The following is a 13,059-nucleotide window of genomic DNA, read 5'->3' as shown; positions in this document are numbered from 1 at the left end:
TCATTTTCGGGCAAAAAATTAAGTTTCTCCAATCTTCTCACAACTCTGGATTATGATAGAGGGCTGTGAGACTTTGACCTGAGTGCAAAAATGGAGGCTCTAGACCCTTCCAGAGCTGAGATATCAAAATTAAAAATTTCGACCCGAAAAAAAAACGACAGTGTTACCCCTTACGTTTTTTTTCATTTTCGGGCAAAAAAAATTAAGTTTCTCCAATCTTCTCAAAACTCTGGATTATGATAGAGGGCTGTGAGACTTTGACCTGAGTGCAGAAATGGAGGCTCTAGACCCTTCCAGAGCTGAGATATCGAAACTCAAAATTTCGACCCGGAAAAAAAACGACAGTGTTACCCCTTACGTTTTTTTTTTGGGGCGAAAAATTAAGTTTCTCCAATCTTCCCAAAACTCTGGATTCTGATAGAGGGCCATGAGACTTAGACCTGAGTGCAAAAATGGAGGCTCTAGCCCCTTCCAGAGCTGAGATATCGAAACTCAAAAATTCGGCCCGAAAAAAAACGACAGTGGTACCCCTTACGTTTTTTTTTTTCAGGTGAAAAATTAAGTTTCTCCAATCTTCCCAAAACTCTGGATTCTGATAGAGGCCCATGAGACTTAGACCTGAGTGCAAAAATGGAGGCTCTAGCCCCTTCCAGAGCTGAGATATTGAAACTCAAAAATTCGTCCCGAAAAAAAAACGACAATGGTACCCCTTACGGTTTTTTTTTCAGGTGAAAAATTAAGTATCCCCAATCTTCCCAAAACTCTGGATTCTGATAGAGGCCCATGAGACTTAGACCTGAGTGCAAAAATGGAGGCTCTAGGCCCTTCCAGAGCTGAGATATCAAAATTCAAAAGTTCGACCCGAAAAAAAAAACGACAGTGTTACCCCTTACGTTTTTTTTCATTTTCGGGCGAAAAATTAAGTTTCTCCAATCTTCTCAAAACTCTGGATTATGATAGAGGGCTGTGAGACTTTGACCTGAGTGCAAAAATGGAGGCTCTAGACCCTTCCAGAGCTGAGATATAAAAATTCAAAATTTCGACCCGAAAAAAAAAACGACAGTGTTACCCCTTTCGTTTTTTTTCATTTTCGGGCGAAAAATCAAGTTTCTCCAATCTTCTCAAAACTCTGGATTATGATAGAGGGCTGTGAGACTTTGACCTGAGTGCAAAAATGGAGGCTCTAGACCCTTCCAGAGCTGAGATATCAAAATTCAAAAGTTCGACCCGAAAAAAAACGACAGTGTTACCCCTTTCGTTTTTTTCATTTTCGGGAGAAAAATTAAGTTTCTCCAATCTTCTCAAAACTCTGGATTATGATAGAGGGCTGTGAGACTTTGACCTGAGTGCAAAAATGGAGGCTCTAGACCCTTCCAGAGCTGAGATATCAAAATTCAAAATTTCGACCCGACAAAAAAAACGACAGTGTTACCCCTTACGTTTTTTTTCATTTTCGGGCAAAAAAAATTAAGTTTCTCCAATCTTCTCAAAACTCTGGATTATGATAGAGGGCTGTGAGACTTTGACCTGAGTGCAGAAATGGAGGCTCTAGACCCTTCCAGAGCTGAGATATCGAAACTCAAAATTTCGACCCGGAAAAAAAACGACAGTTTTTTTCATTTTTTTTTCCTTACGTTTTTTTTCATTTTCGGGCGAAAAATTAAGCTTCTCCAATCCTCTCAAAACTCTGGATTATGATAGAGGGCTGTGAGACTTTGACCTGAGTGCAAAAATGGAGGCTCTAGACCCTTCCAGAGCTGAGATATCGAAACTCAAAATTTCGACCCAAAAAAAAAACGACAGTGTTACCCCTTACGTTTTTTTTTCATTTTCGGGCAAAAAATTAAGTTTCTCCAATCTTCTCAAAACTCTGGATTATGATAGAGGGCTGTGAGACTTTGACCTGAGTGCAAAAATGGAGGCTCTAGACCCTCCCAGAGCTGAGATATCAAAATTCAAAATTTCGACCCGAAAAAAAAAACGACAGTGTTACCCCTTACGTTTTTTTTCATTTTCGGGCAAAAAATTAAGTTTCTCCAATCTTCTCAAAACTCTGGATTATGATAGAGGGCTGTGAGACTTTGACCTGAGTGCAAAAATAGAGGCTCTAGACCCTTCCAGAGCTGAGATATCAAAATTCAAAATTTCGACCCGAAAAAAAAAAAACGACAGTGTTACCCCTTACGTTTTTTTTCATTTTCGGGCAAAAAAAATTAAGTTTCTCCAATCTTCTCAAAACTCTGGATTATGATAGAGGGCTGTGAGACTTTGACCTGAGTGCAGAAATGGAGGCTCTAGACCCTTCCAGAGCTGAGATATCGAAACTCAAAATTTCGACCCGGAAAAAAAACGACAGTGTTACTTTTTCATTTTCGGGCGAAAAATTAAGTTTCTCCAATCCTCTCAAAACTCTGGATTATGATAGAGGGCTGTGAGACTTTGACCTGAGTGCAAAAATGGAGGCTCTAGACCCTTCCAGAGCTGAGATATCAAAACTCAAAATTTCGACCCGAAAAAAAAAAAACCGACAGTGTTACCCCTTACGTTTTTTTTCATTTTCGGGCAAAAAATTAAGTTTCTCCAATCTTCTCAAAACTCTGGATTATGATAGAGGGCTGTGAGACTTTGACCTGAGTGCAAAAATGGAGGCTCTAGACCCTCCCAGAGCTGAGATATCAAAATTCAAAATTTCGACCCGAAAAAAAAACGACAGTGTTACCCCTTACGTTTTTTTTCATTTTCGGGCAAAAAATTAAGTTTCTCCAATCTTCTCAAAACTCTGGATTATGATAGAGGGCTGTGAGACTTTGACCTGAGTGCAAAAATAGAGGCTCTAGACCCTTCCAGAGCTGAGATATCAAAATTCAAAATTTCGACCCGAAAAAAAAAACGACAGTGTTACCCCTTACGTTTTTTTTCATTATAGGGCAAAAAAAAATTAAGTTTCTCCAATCTTCTCAAAACTCTGGATTATGATAGAGGGCTGTGAGACTTTGACCTGAGTGCAGAAATGGAGGCTCTAGACCCTTCCAGAGCTGAGATATCGAAACTCAAAATTTCGACCCGGAAAAAAAACGACAGTGTTACCCCTTACGTTTTTTTTCATTTTCGGGCGAAAAATTAAGTTTCTCCAATCCTCTCAAAACTCTGGATTATGATAGAGGGCTGTGAGACTTTGACCTGAGTGCAAAAATGGAGGCTCTAGACCCTTCCAGAGCTGAGATATCGAAACTCAAAATTTCGACCCGAAAAAAAAAAAAACGACAGTGTTACCCCTTACGTTTTTTTTCATTTTCGGGCAAAAAATTAAGTTTCTCCAATCTTCTCAAAACTCTGGATTATGATAGAGGGCTGTGAGACTTTGACCTGAGTGCAGAAATGGAGGCTCTAGACCCTTCCAGAGCTGAGATATCGAAATTCAAAATTTCGACCCGGAAAAAAACGACAGTGTTACCCCTTACGTTTTTTTTTCATTTTCGGGCGAAAAATTAAGTTTCTCCAATCTTCTCAAAACTCTGGATTATGGTAGAGGGCTGTGAGACTTTGACCTGAGTGCAGAAATGGAGGCTCTAGACCCTTCCAGAGCTGAGATATCGAAATTCAAAATTTCGACCCGAAAAAAAAACGACAGTGTTACCCCTTTCGTTTTCGGCCGAAAAATTAAGTTTCTCCAATCTTCCCAAAACTCTGGATTCTGATAGAGGGCCATGAGACTTAGACCTGAGTGCAAAAATGAAGGCTCTAGCCCCTTCCAGAGCTGAGATATCGAAACTCAAAAATTTGGCCCGAAAAAAAAAAACGACAGTGGTACCCCTTACGGTTTTTTTTTGGGGCGAAAAATTAAGTTTCTCCAATCTTCCCAAAACTCTGGATTCTGATAGAGGGCCATGAGACTTAGACCTGAGTGCAAAAATGAAGGCTCTAGCCCCTTCCAGAGCTGAGATATCGAAACTCAAAAATTCGTCCCGAAAAAAAAAAACGACAGTGGTACCCCTTACATTTTTTTTTCGGGGCAAAAATTAAGTTTCTCCAATCTTCCCAAAACTCTGGATTCTGATAGAGGGCCATGAGACTTAGACCTGAGTGCAAAAATGGAGGCTCTAGCCCCTTCCAGAGCTGAGATATCGAAACTCAAAAATTCGGCCCGAAAAAAAAAAAACGACAGTGGTACCCCTTACGTTTTTTTTTTTGGGCAAAAAATTAAGTTTCTCCAATCTTCCCAAAACTCTGGATTCTGATAGAGGGCCATGAGACTTAGACCTGAGTGCAAAAATGGAGGCTCTAGTCCCTTCCAGAGCTGAGATATCGAAACTCAAAAATTCGGCCTGAAAAAAAACGACAGTGGTACCCCTTACGTTTTTTTTTTTCAGGTGAAAAATTAAGTTTCTCCAATCTTCCCAAAACTCTGGATTCTGATAGAGGCCCATGAGACTTAGACCTGAGTGCAAAAATGGAGGCTCTAGCCCCTTCCAGAGCTGAGATATTGAAACTCAAAAATTCTTCCCGAAAAAAAAACGACAATGGTACCCCTTACGTTTTTTTTTTTTGGGCAAAAAATTAAGTTTCTCCAATCTTCCCAAAACTCTGGATTCTGATAGAGGGCCATGAGACTTAGATCTGAGTGCAAAAATGTATGCTCTAGACCCTTCCAGAGCTGAGATATCAAAATTCAAAAGTTCGACCCGAAAAAAAAACGACAGTGTTACCCCTTTCGTTTTTTTCATTTTCGGGAGAAAAATTAAGTTTCTCCAATCTTCTCAAAACTCTGGATTATGATAGAGGGCTGTGAGACTTTGACCTGAGTGCAAAAATGGAGGCTCTAGACCCTTCCAGAGCTGAGATATCAAAATTCAAAATTTCGACCCGAAAAAAAAACGACAGTGTTACCCCTTACGTTTTTTTTAATTTTCGGGCAAAAAAAATTAAGTTTCTCCAATCTTCTCAAAACTCTGGATTATGATAGAGAGCTGTGAGACTTTGACCTGAGTGCAGAAATGGAGGCTCTAGACCCTTCCAGAGCTGAGATATCGAAACTCAAAATTTCGACCCGGAAAAAAAACGACAGTGTTACCCCTTATGTTTTTTTTCATTTTCGGGCGAAAAATTAAGTTTCTCCAATCCTCTCAAAACTCTGGATTATGATAGAGGGCTGTGAGACTTTGACCTGAGTGCAAAAATGGAGGCTCTAGACCCTTCCAGAGCTGAGATATCGAAACTCAAAATTTCGACCCGAAAAAAAACGACAGTGTTACCCCTTACGTTTTTTTTCATTTTCGGGCAAAAAATTAAGTTTCTCCAATCTTCTCAAAACTCTGGATTATGATAGAGGGCTGTGAGACTTTGACCTGAGTGCAAAAATGGAGGCTCTAGACCCTCCCAGAGCTGAGATATCAAAATTCAAAATTTCGACCCGAAAAAAAAACGACAGTGTTACCCCTTACGTTTTTTTTCATTTTCGGGCAAAAAATTAAGTTTCTCCAATCTTCTCAAAACTCTGGATTATGATAGAGGGCTGTGAGACTTTGACCTGAGTGCAAAAATAGAGGCTCTAGACCCTTCCAGAGCTGAGATATCAAAATTCAAAATTTCGACCCGAAAAAAAAAACGACAGTGTTACCCCTTACGTTTTTTTTCATTTTCGGGCAAAAAAAAATTAAGTTTCTCCAATCTTCTCAAAACTCTGGATTATGATAGAGGGCTGTGAGACTTTGACCTGAGTGCAGAAATGGAGGCTCTAGACCCTTCCAGAGCTGAGATATCGAAACTCAAAATTTCGACCCGAAAAAAAAACGACAGTGTTACCCCTTACGTTTTTTTTCATTTTCGGGCAAAAAATTAAGTTTCTCCAATCTTCTCAAAACTCTGGATTATGATAGAGGGCTGTGAGACTCTGACCTGAGTGCAAAAATGGAGGCTCTAGACCCTCCCAGAGCTGAGATATCAAAATTCAAAATTTCGACCCGAAAAAAAAACGACAGTGTTACCCCTTACGTTTTTTTTCATTTTCGGGCAAAAAATTAAGTTTCTCCAATCTTCTCACAACTCTGGATTATGATAGAGGGCTGTGAGACTTTGACCTGAGTGCAAAAATGGAGGCTCTAGACCCTTCCAGAGCTGAGATATCAAAATTCAAAATTTCGACCCGAAAAAAAAACGACAGTGTTACCCCTTACGTTTTTTTTCATTTTCGGGCAAAAAAAATTAAGTTTCTCCAATCTTCTCAAAACTCTGGATTATGATAGAGGGCTGTGAGACTTTGACCTGAGTGCAGAAATGGAGGCTCTAGACCCTTCCAGAGCTGAGATATCGAAACTCAAAATTTCGACCCAGAAAAAAAACGACAGTGTTACCCCTTACGTTTTTTTTCATTTTCGGGCGAAAAATTAAGTTTCTCCAATCCTCTCAAAACTCTGGATTATGATAGAGGGCTGTGAGACTTTGACCTGAGTGCAAAAATGGAGGCTCTAGACCCTTCCAGAGCTGAGATATCGAAACTCAAAATTTCGACCCGAAAAAAAAAAAACGACAGTGTTACTCCTTACGTTTTTTTTCATTTTCGGGCAAAAAATTAAGTTTCTCCAATCTTCTCAAAACTCTGGATTATGATAGAGGGCTGTGAGACTTTGACCCGAGTGCAGAAATGGAGGCTCTAGACCCTTCCAGAGCTGAGATATCGAAATTCAAAATTTCGACCCGAAAAAAAAACGACAGTGTTACCCCTTACGTTTTTTTTCGTTTTCGGCCGAAAAATTAAGTTTCTCCAATCCTCTCAAAACTCTGGATTATGATAGAGGGCTGTGAGACTTTGACCTGAGTGCAAAAATGGAGGCTCTAGACCCTTCCAGAGCTGAGATATCGAAACTCAAAATTTCGACCCGAAAAAAAAACGACAGTGTTACCCCTTACGTTTTTTTTCATTTTCGGGCAAAAAATTAAGTTTCTCCAATCTTCTCAAAACTCTGGATTATGATAGAGGGCTGTGAGACTTTGACCTGAGTGCAAAAATAGAGGCTCTAGACCCTTCCAGAGCTGAGATATCAAAATTCAAAATTTCGACCCGAAAAAAAAAACGACAGTGTTACCCCTTACGTTTTTTTTCATTTTCGGGCAAAAAAAAATTAAGTTTCTCCAATCTTCTCAAAACTCTGGATTATGATAGAGGGCTGTGAGACTTTGACCTGAGTGCAGAAATGGAGGCTCTAGACCCTTCCAGAGCTGAGATATCGAAACTCAAAATTTCGACCCGGAAAAAAAATGACAGTGTTACCCCTTACGTTTTTTTTCATTTTCGGGCGAAAAATTAAGTTTCTCCAATCCTCTCAAAACTCTGGATTATGATAGAGGGCTGTGAGACTTTGACCTGAGTGCAAAAATGGAGGCTCTAGACCCTTCCAGAGCTGAGATATCGAAACTCAAAATTTCGACCCGAAAAAAAAAAAACGACAGTGTTACCCTTTACGTTTTTTTTCATTTTCGGGCAAAAAATTAAGTTTCTCCAATCTTCTCAAAACTCTGGATTATGATAGAGGGCTGTGAGACTTTGACCTGAGTGCAAAAATGAAGGCTCTAGCCCCTTCCAGAGCTGAGATATCGAAACTCAAAAATTTGGCCCGAAAAAAAAAAAACGACAGTGGTACCCCTTACGGTTTTTTTTTTGGGGCGAAAAATTAAGTTTCTCCAATCTTCCCAAAACTCTGGATTCTGATAGAGGGCCATGAGACTTAGACCTGAGTGCAAAAATGAAGGCTCTAGCCCCTTCCAGAGCTGAGATATCGAAACTCAAAAATCCGTCCCGAAAAAAAAAAAACGACAGTGGTACCCCTTACATTTTTTTTTCGGGGCAAAAATTAAGTTTCTCCAATCTTCCCAAAACTCTGGATTCTGATAGAGGGCCATGAGACTTAGACCTGAGTGCAAAAATGGAGGCTCTAGCCCCTTCCAGAGCTGAGATATCGAAACTCAAAAATTCGGCCCGAAAAAAAAAAACGACAGTGGTACCCCTTACGTTTTTTTTTTGGGGCGAAAAATTAAGTTTCTCCAATCTTCCCAAAACTCTGGATTCTGATAGAGGGCCATGAGACTTAGACCTGAGTGCAAAAATGGAGGCTCTAGCCCCTTCCAGAGCTGAGATATCGAAACTCAAAAATTCGGCCCGAAAAAAAACGACAGTGGTACCCCTTACGTTTTTTTTTTTCAGGTGAAAAATTAAGTTTCTCCAATCTTCCCAAAACTCTGGATTCTGATAGAGGCCCATGAGACTTAGACCTGAGTGCAAAAATGGAGGCTCTAGCCCCTTCCAGAGCTGAGATATTGAAACTCAAAAATTCGTCCCGAAAAAAAAACGACAATGGTACCCCTTACGGTTTTTTTTTCAGGTGAAAAATTAAGTATCCCCAATCTTCCCAAAACTCTGGATTCTGATAGAGGCCCATGAGACTTAGACCTGAGTGCAAAAATGGAGGCTCTAGGCCCTTCCAGAGCTGAGATATCAAAATTCAAAAGTTCGACCCGAAAAAAAAAACGACAGTGTTACCCCTTACGTTTTTTTTCATTTTCGGGCGAAAAATTAAGTTTCTCCAATCTTCTCAAAACTCTGGATTATGATAGAGGGCTGTGAGACTTTGACCTGAGTACAAAAATGGAGGCTCTAGACCCTTCCAGAGCTGAGATATAAAAATTCAAAATTTCGACCCGAAAAAAAAAACGACAGTGTTACCCCTTTCGTTTTTTTTCATTTTCGGGCGAAAAATTAAGTTTCTCCAATCTTCTCAAAACTCTGGATTATGATAGAGGGCTGTGAGACTTTGACCTGAGTGCAAAAATGGAGGCTCTAGACCCTTCCAGAGCTGAGATATCAAAATTCAAAAGTTCGACCCGAAAAAAAACGACAGTGTTACCCCTTTCGTTTTTTTCATTTTCGGGAGAAAAATTAAGTTTCTCCAATCTTCTCAAAACTCTGGATTATGATAGAGGGCTGTGAGACTTTGACCTGAGTGCAAAAATGGAGGCTCTAGACCCTCCCAGAGCTGAGATATCAAAATTCAAAATTTCGACCCGAAAAAAAAACGACAGTGTTACCCCTTACGTTTTTTTTCATTTTCGGGCAAAAAATTAAGTTTCTCCAATCTTCTCAAAACTCTGGATTATGATAGAGGGCTGTGAGACTTTGACCTGAGTGCAAAAATGGAGGCTCTAGACCCTTCCAGAGCTGAGATATCAAAATTCAAAATTTCGACCCGAAAAAAAAAACGACAGTGTTACCCCTTACGTTTTTTTTCATTTTCGGGCAAAAAAAAATTAAGTTTCTCCAATCTTCTCAAAACTCTGGATTATGATAGAGGGCTGTGAGACTTTGACCTGAGTGCAGAAATGGAGGCTCTAGACCCTTCCAGAGCTGAGATATCGAAACTCAAAATTTCGACCCGGAAAAAAAACGACAGTGTTACCCCTTACGTTTTTTTTCATTTTCGGGCGAAAAATTAAGTTTCTCCAATCCTCTCAAAACTCTGGATTATGATAGAGGGCTGTGAGACTTTGACCTGAGTGCAAAAATGGAGGCTCTAGACCCTTCCAGAGCTGAGATATCGAAACTCAAAATTTCGACCCGAAAAAAAAAAAAACGACAGTGTTACCCCTTACGTTTTTTTTCATTTTCGGGCAAAAAATTAAGTTTCTCCAATCTTCTCAAAACTCTGGATTATGATAGAGGGCTGTGAGACTTTGACCCGAGTGCAGAAATGGAGGCTCTAGACCCTTCCAGAGCTGAGATATCGAAATTCAAAATTTCGACCCGAAAAAAAAACGACAGTGTTACCCCTTACGTTTTTTTTCGTTTTCGGCCGAAAAATTAAGTTTCTCCAATCTTCCCAAAACTCTGGATTCTGATAGAGGGCCATGAGACTTAGACCTGAGTGCAAAAATGAAGGCTCTAGCCCCTTCCAGAGCTGAGATATCGAAACTCAAAAATTTGGCCCGAAAAAAAAAAACGACAGTGGTACCCCTTACGGTTTTTTTTTGGGGCGAAAAATTAAGTTTCTCCAATCTTCCCAAAACTCTGGATTCTGATAGAGGGCCATGAGACTTAGACCTGAGTGCAAAAATGAAGGCTCTAGCCCCTTCCAGAGCTGAGATATCGAAACTCAAAAATTCGTCCCGAAAAAAAAAAAACGACAGTGGTACCCCTTACATTTTTTTTTCGGGGCAAAAATTAAGTTTCTCCAATCTTCCCAAAACTCTGGATTCTGATAGAGGGCCATGAGACTTAGACCTGAGTGCAAAAATGGAGGCTCTAGCCCCTTCCAGAGCTGAGATATCGAAACTCAAAAATTCGGCCCGAAAAAAAAAAAACGACAGTGGTACCCCTTACGTTTTTTTTTTTGGGGCAAAAAATTAAGTTTCTCCAATCTTCCCAAAACTCTGGATTCTGATAGAGGTCCATGAGACTTTGATCTGAGTGCAAAAATGTATGCTCTAGACCCTTCCAGAGCTGAGATATCAAAATTCAAAAGTTCGACCCGAAAAAAAAACGACAGTGTTACCCCTTTCGTTTTTTTCATTTTCGGGAGAAAAATTTAAGTTTCTCCAATCTTCTCAAAACTCTGGATTATGATAGAGGGCTGTAAGACTTTGACCTGAGTGCAAAAATGGAGGCTCTAGACCCTTCCAGAGCTGAGATATCAAAATTCAAAATTTCGACCCGAAAAAAAAACGACAGTGTTACCCCTTACGTTTTTTTTCATTTTCGGGCAAAAAAAAATAAGTTTCTCCAATCTTCTCAAAACTCTGGATTATGATAGAGGGCTGTGAGACTTTGACCTGAGTGCAGAAATGGAGGCTCTAGACCCTTCCAGAGCTGAGATATCGAAACTCAAAATTTCGACCCGGAAAAAAAACGACAGTGTTACCCCTTACGTTTTTTTTCATTTTCGGGCGAAAAATTAAGTTTCTCCAATCCTCTCAAAACTCTGGATTATGATAGAGGGCTGTGAGACTTTGACCTGAGTGCAAAAATGGAGGCTCTAGACCCTTCCAGAGCTGAGATATCGAAACTCAAAATTTCGACCCGAAAAAAAAACGACAGTGTTACCCCTTACGTTTTTTTTCATTTTCGGGCAAAAAATTAAGTTTCTCCAATCTTCTCAAAACTCTGGATTATGATAGAGGGCTGTGAGACTTTGACCTGAGTGCAAAAATAGAGGCTCTAGACCCTTCCAGAGCTGAGATATCAAAATTCAAAATTTCGACCCGAAAAAAAAAACGACAGTGTTACCCCTTACGTTTTTTTTCATTTTCGGGCAAAAAAAAATTAAGTTTCTCCAATCTTCTCAAAACTCTGGATTATGATAGAGGGCTGTGAGACTTTGACCTGAGTGCAGAAATGGAGGCTCTAGACCCTTCCAGAGCTGAGATATCGAAACTCAAAATTTCGACCCGGAAAAAAAATGACAGTGTTACCCCTTACGTTTTTTTTCATTTTCGGGCGAAAAATTAAGTTTCTCCAATCCTCTCAAAACTCTGGATTATGATAGAGGGCTGTGAGACTTTGACCTGAGTGCAAAAATGGAGGCTCTAGACCCTTCCAGAGCTGAGATATCGAAACTCAAAATTTCGACCCGAAAAAAAAAAAAACGACAGTGTTACCCTTTACGTTTTTTTTCATTTTCGGGCAAAAAATTAAGTTTCTCCAATCTTCTCAAAACTCTGGATTATGATAGAGGGCTGTGAGACTTTGACCTGAGTGCAAAAATGAAGGCTCTAGCCCCTTCCAGAGCTGAGATATCGAAACTCAAAAATTTGGCCCAAAAAAAAAAAACGACAGTGGTACCCCTTACGGTTTTTTTTTTGGGGCGAAAAATTAAGTTTCTCCAATCTTCCCAAAACTCTGGATTCTGATAGAGGGCCATGAGACTTAGACCTGAGTGCAAAAATGAAGGCTCTAGCCCCTTCCAGAGCTGAGATATCGAAACTCAAAAATTCGTCCCGAAAAAAAAAACGACAGTGGTACCCCTTACATTTTTTTTTCGGGGCAAAAATTAAGTTTCTCCAATGTTCCCAAAACTCTGGATTCTGATAGAGGGCCATGAGACTTAGACCTGAGTGCAAAAATGGAGGCTCTAGCCCCTTCCAGAGCTGAGATATCGAAACTCAAAAATTCGGCCCGAAAAAAAAAAAACGACAGTGGTACCCCTTACGTTTTTTTTTTGGGGCGAAAAATTAAGTTTCTCCAATCTTCCCAAAACTCTGGATTCTGATAGAGGGCCATGAGACTTAGACCTGAGTGCAAAAATGGAGGCTCTAGCCCCTTCCAGAGCTGAGATATCGAAACTCAAAAATTCGGCCCGAAAAAAAACGACAGTGTTACCCCTTACGTTTTTTTTTTTCAGGTGAAAAATTAAGTTTCTCCAATCTTCCCAAAACTCTGGATTCTGATAGAGGCCCATGAGACTTAGACCTGAGTGCAAAAATGGAGGCTCTAGCCCCTTCCAGAGCTGAGATATTGAAACTCAAAAATTCGTCCCGAAAAAAAAACGACAATGGTACCCCTTACGGTTTTTTTTTCAGGTGAAAAATTAAGTATCCCCAATCTTCCCAAAACTCTGGATTCTGATAGAGGCCCATGAGACTTAGACCTGAGTGCAAAAATGGAGGCTCTAGGCCCTTCCAGAGCTGAGATATCAAAATTCAAAAGTTCGACCCGAAAAAAAAAACGACAGTGTTACCCCTTACGTTTTTTTTCATTTTCGGGCGAAAAATTAAGTTTCTCCAATCTTCTCAAAACTCTGGATTATGATAGAGGGCTGTGAGACTTTGACCTGAGTACAAAAATGGAGGCTCTAGACCCTTCCAGAGCTGAGATATAAAAATTCAAAATTTCGACCCGAAAAAAAAAACGACAGTGTTACCCCTTTCGTTTTTTTTCATTTTCGGGCGAAAAATTAAGTTTCTCCAATCTTCTCAAAACTCTGGATTATGATAGAGGGCTGTGAGACTTTGACCTGAGTGCAAAAATGGAGGCTCTAGACCCTTCCAGAGCTGAGATATCAAAATTCAAAAGTTCGA

The sequence above is a fragment of the Pimephales promelas genome, chromosome 1 (genome assembly GCF_988280905.1).
Source record: "Pimephales promelas chromosome 1, fPimPro1.hap1.1, whole genome shotgun sequence".
In the NCBI taxonomy this organism is placed as follows: domain Eukaryota; kingdom Metazoa; phylum Chordata; class Actinopteri; order Cypriniformes; family Leuciscidae; genus Pimephales; species Pimephales promelas.
This window is presented reverse-complemented; position numbering follows the sequence as displayed.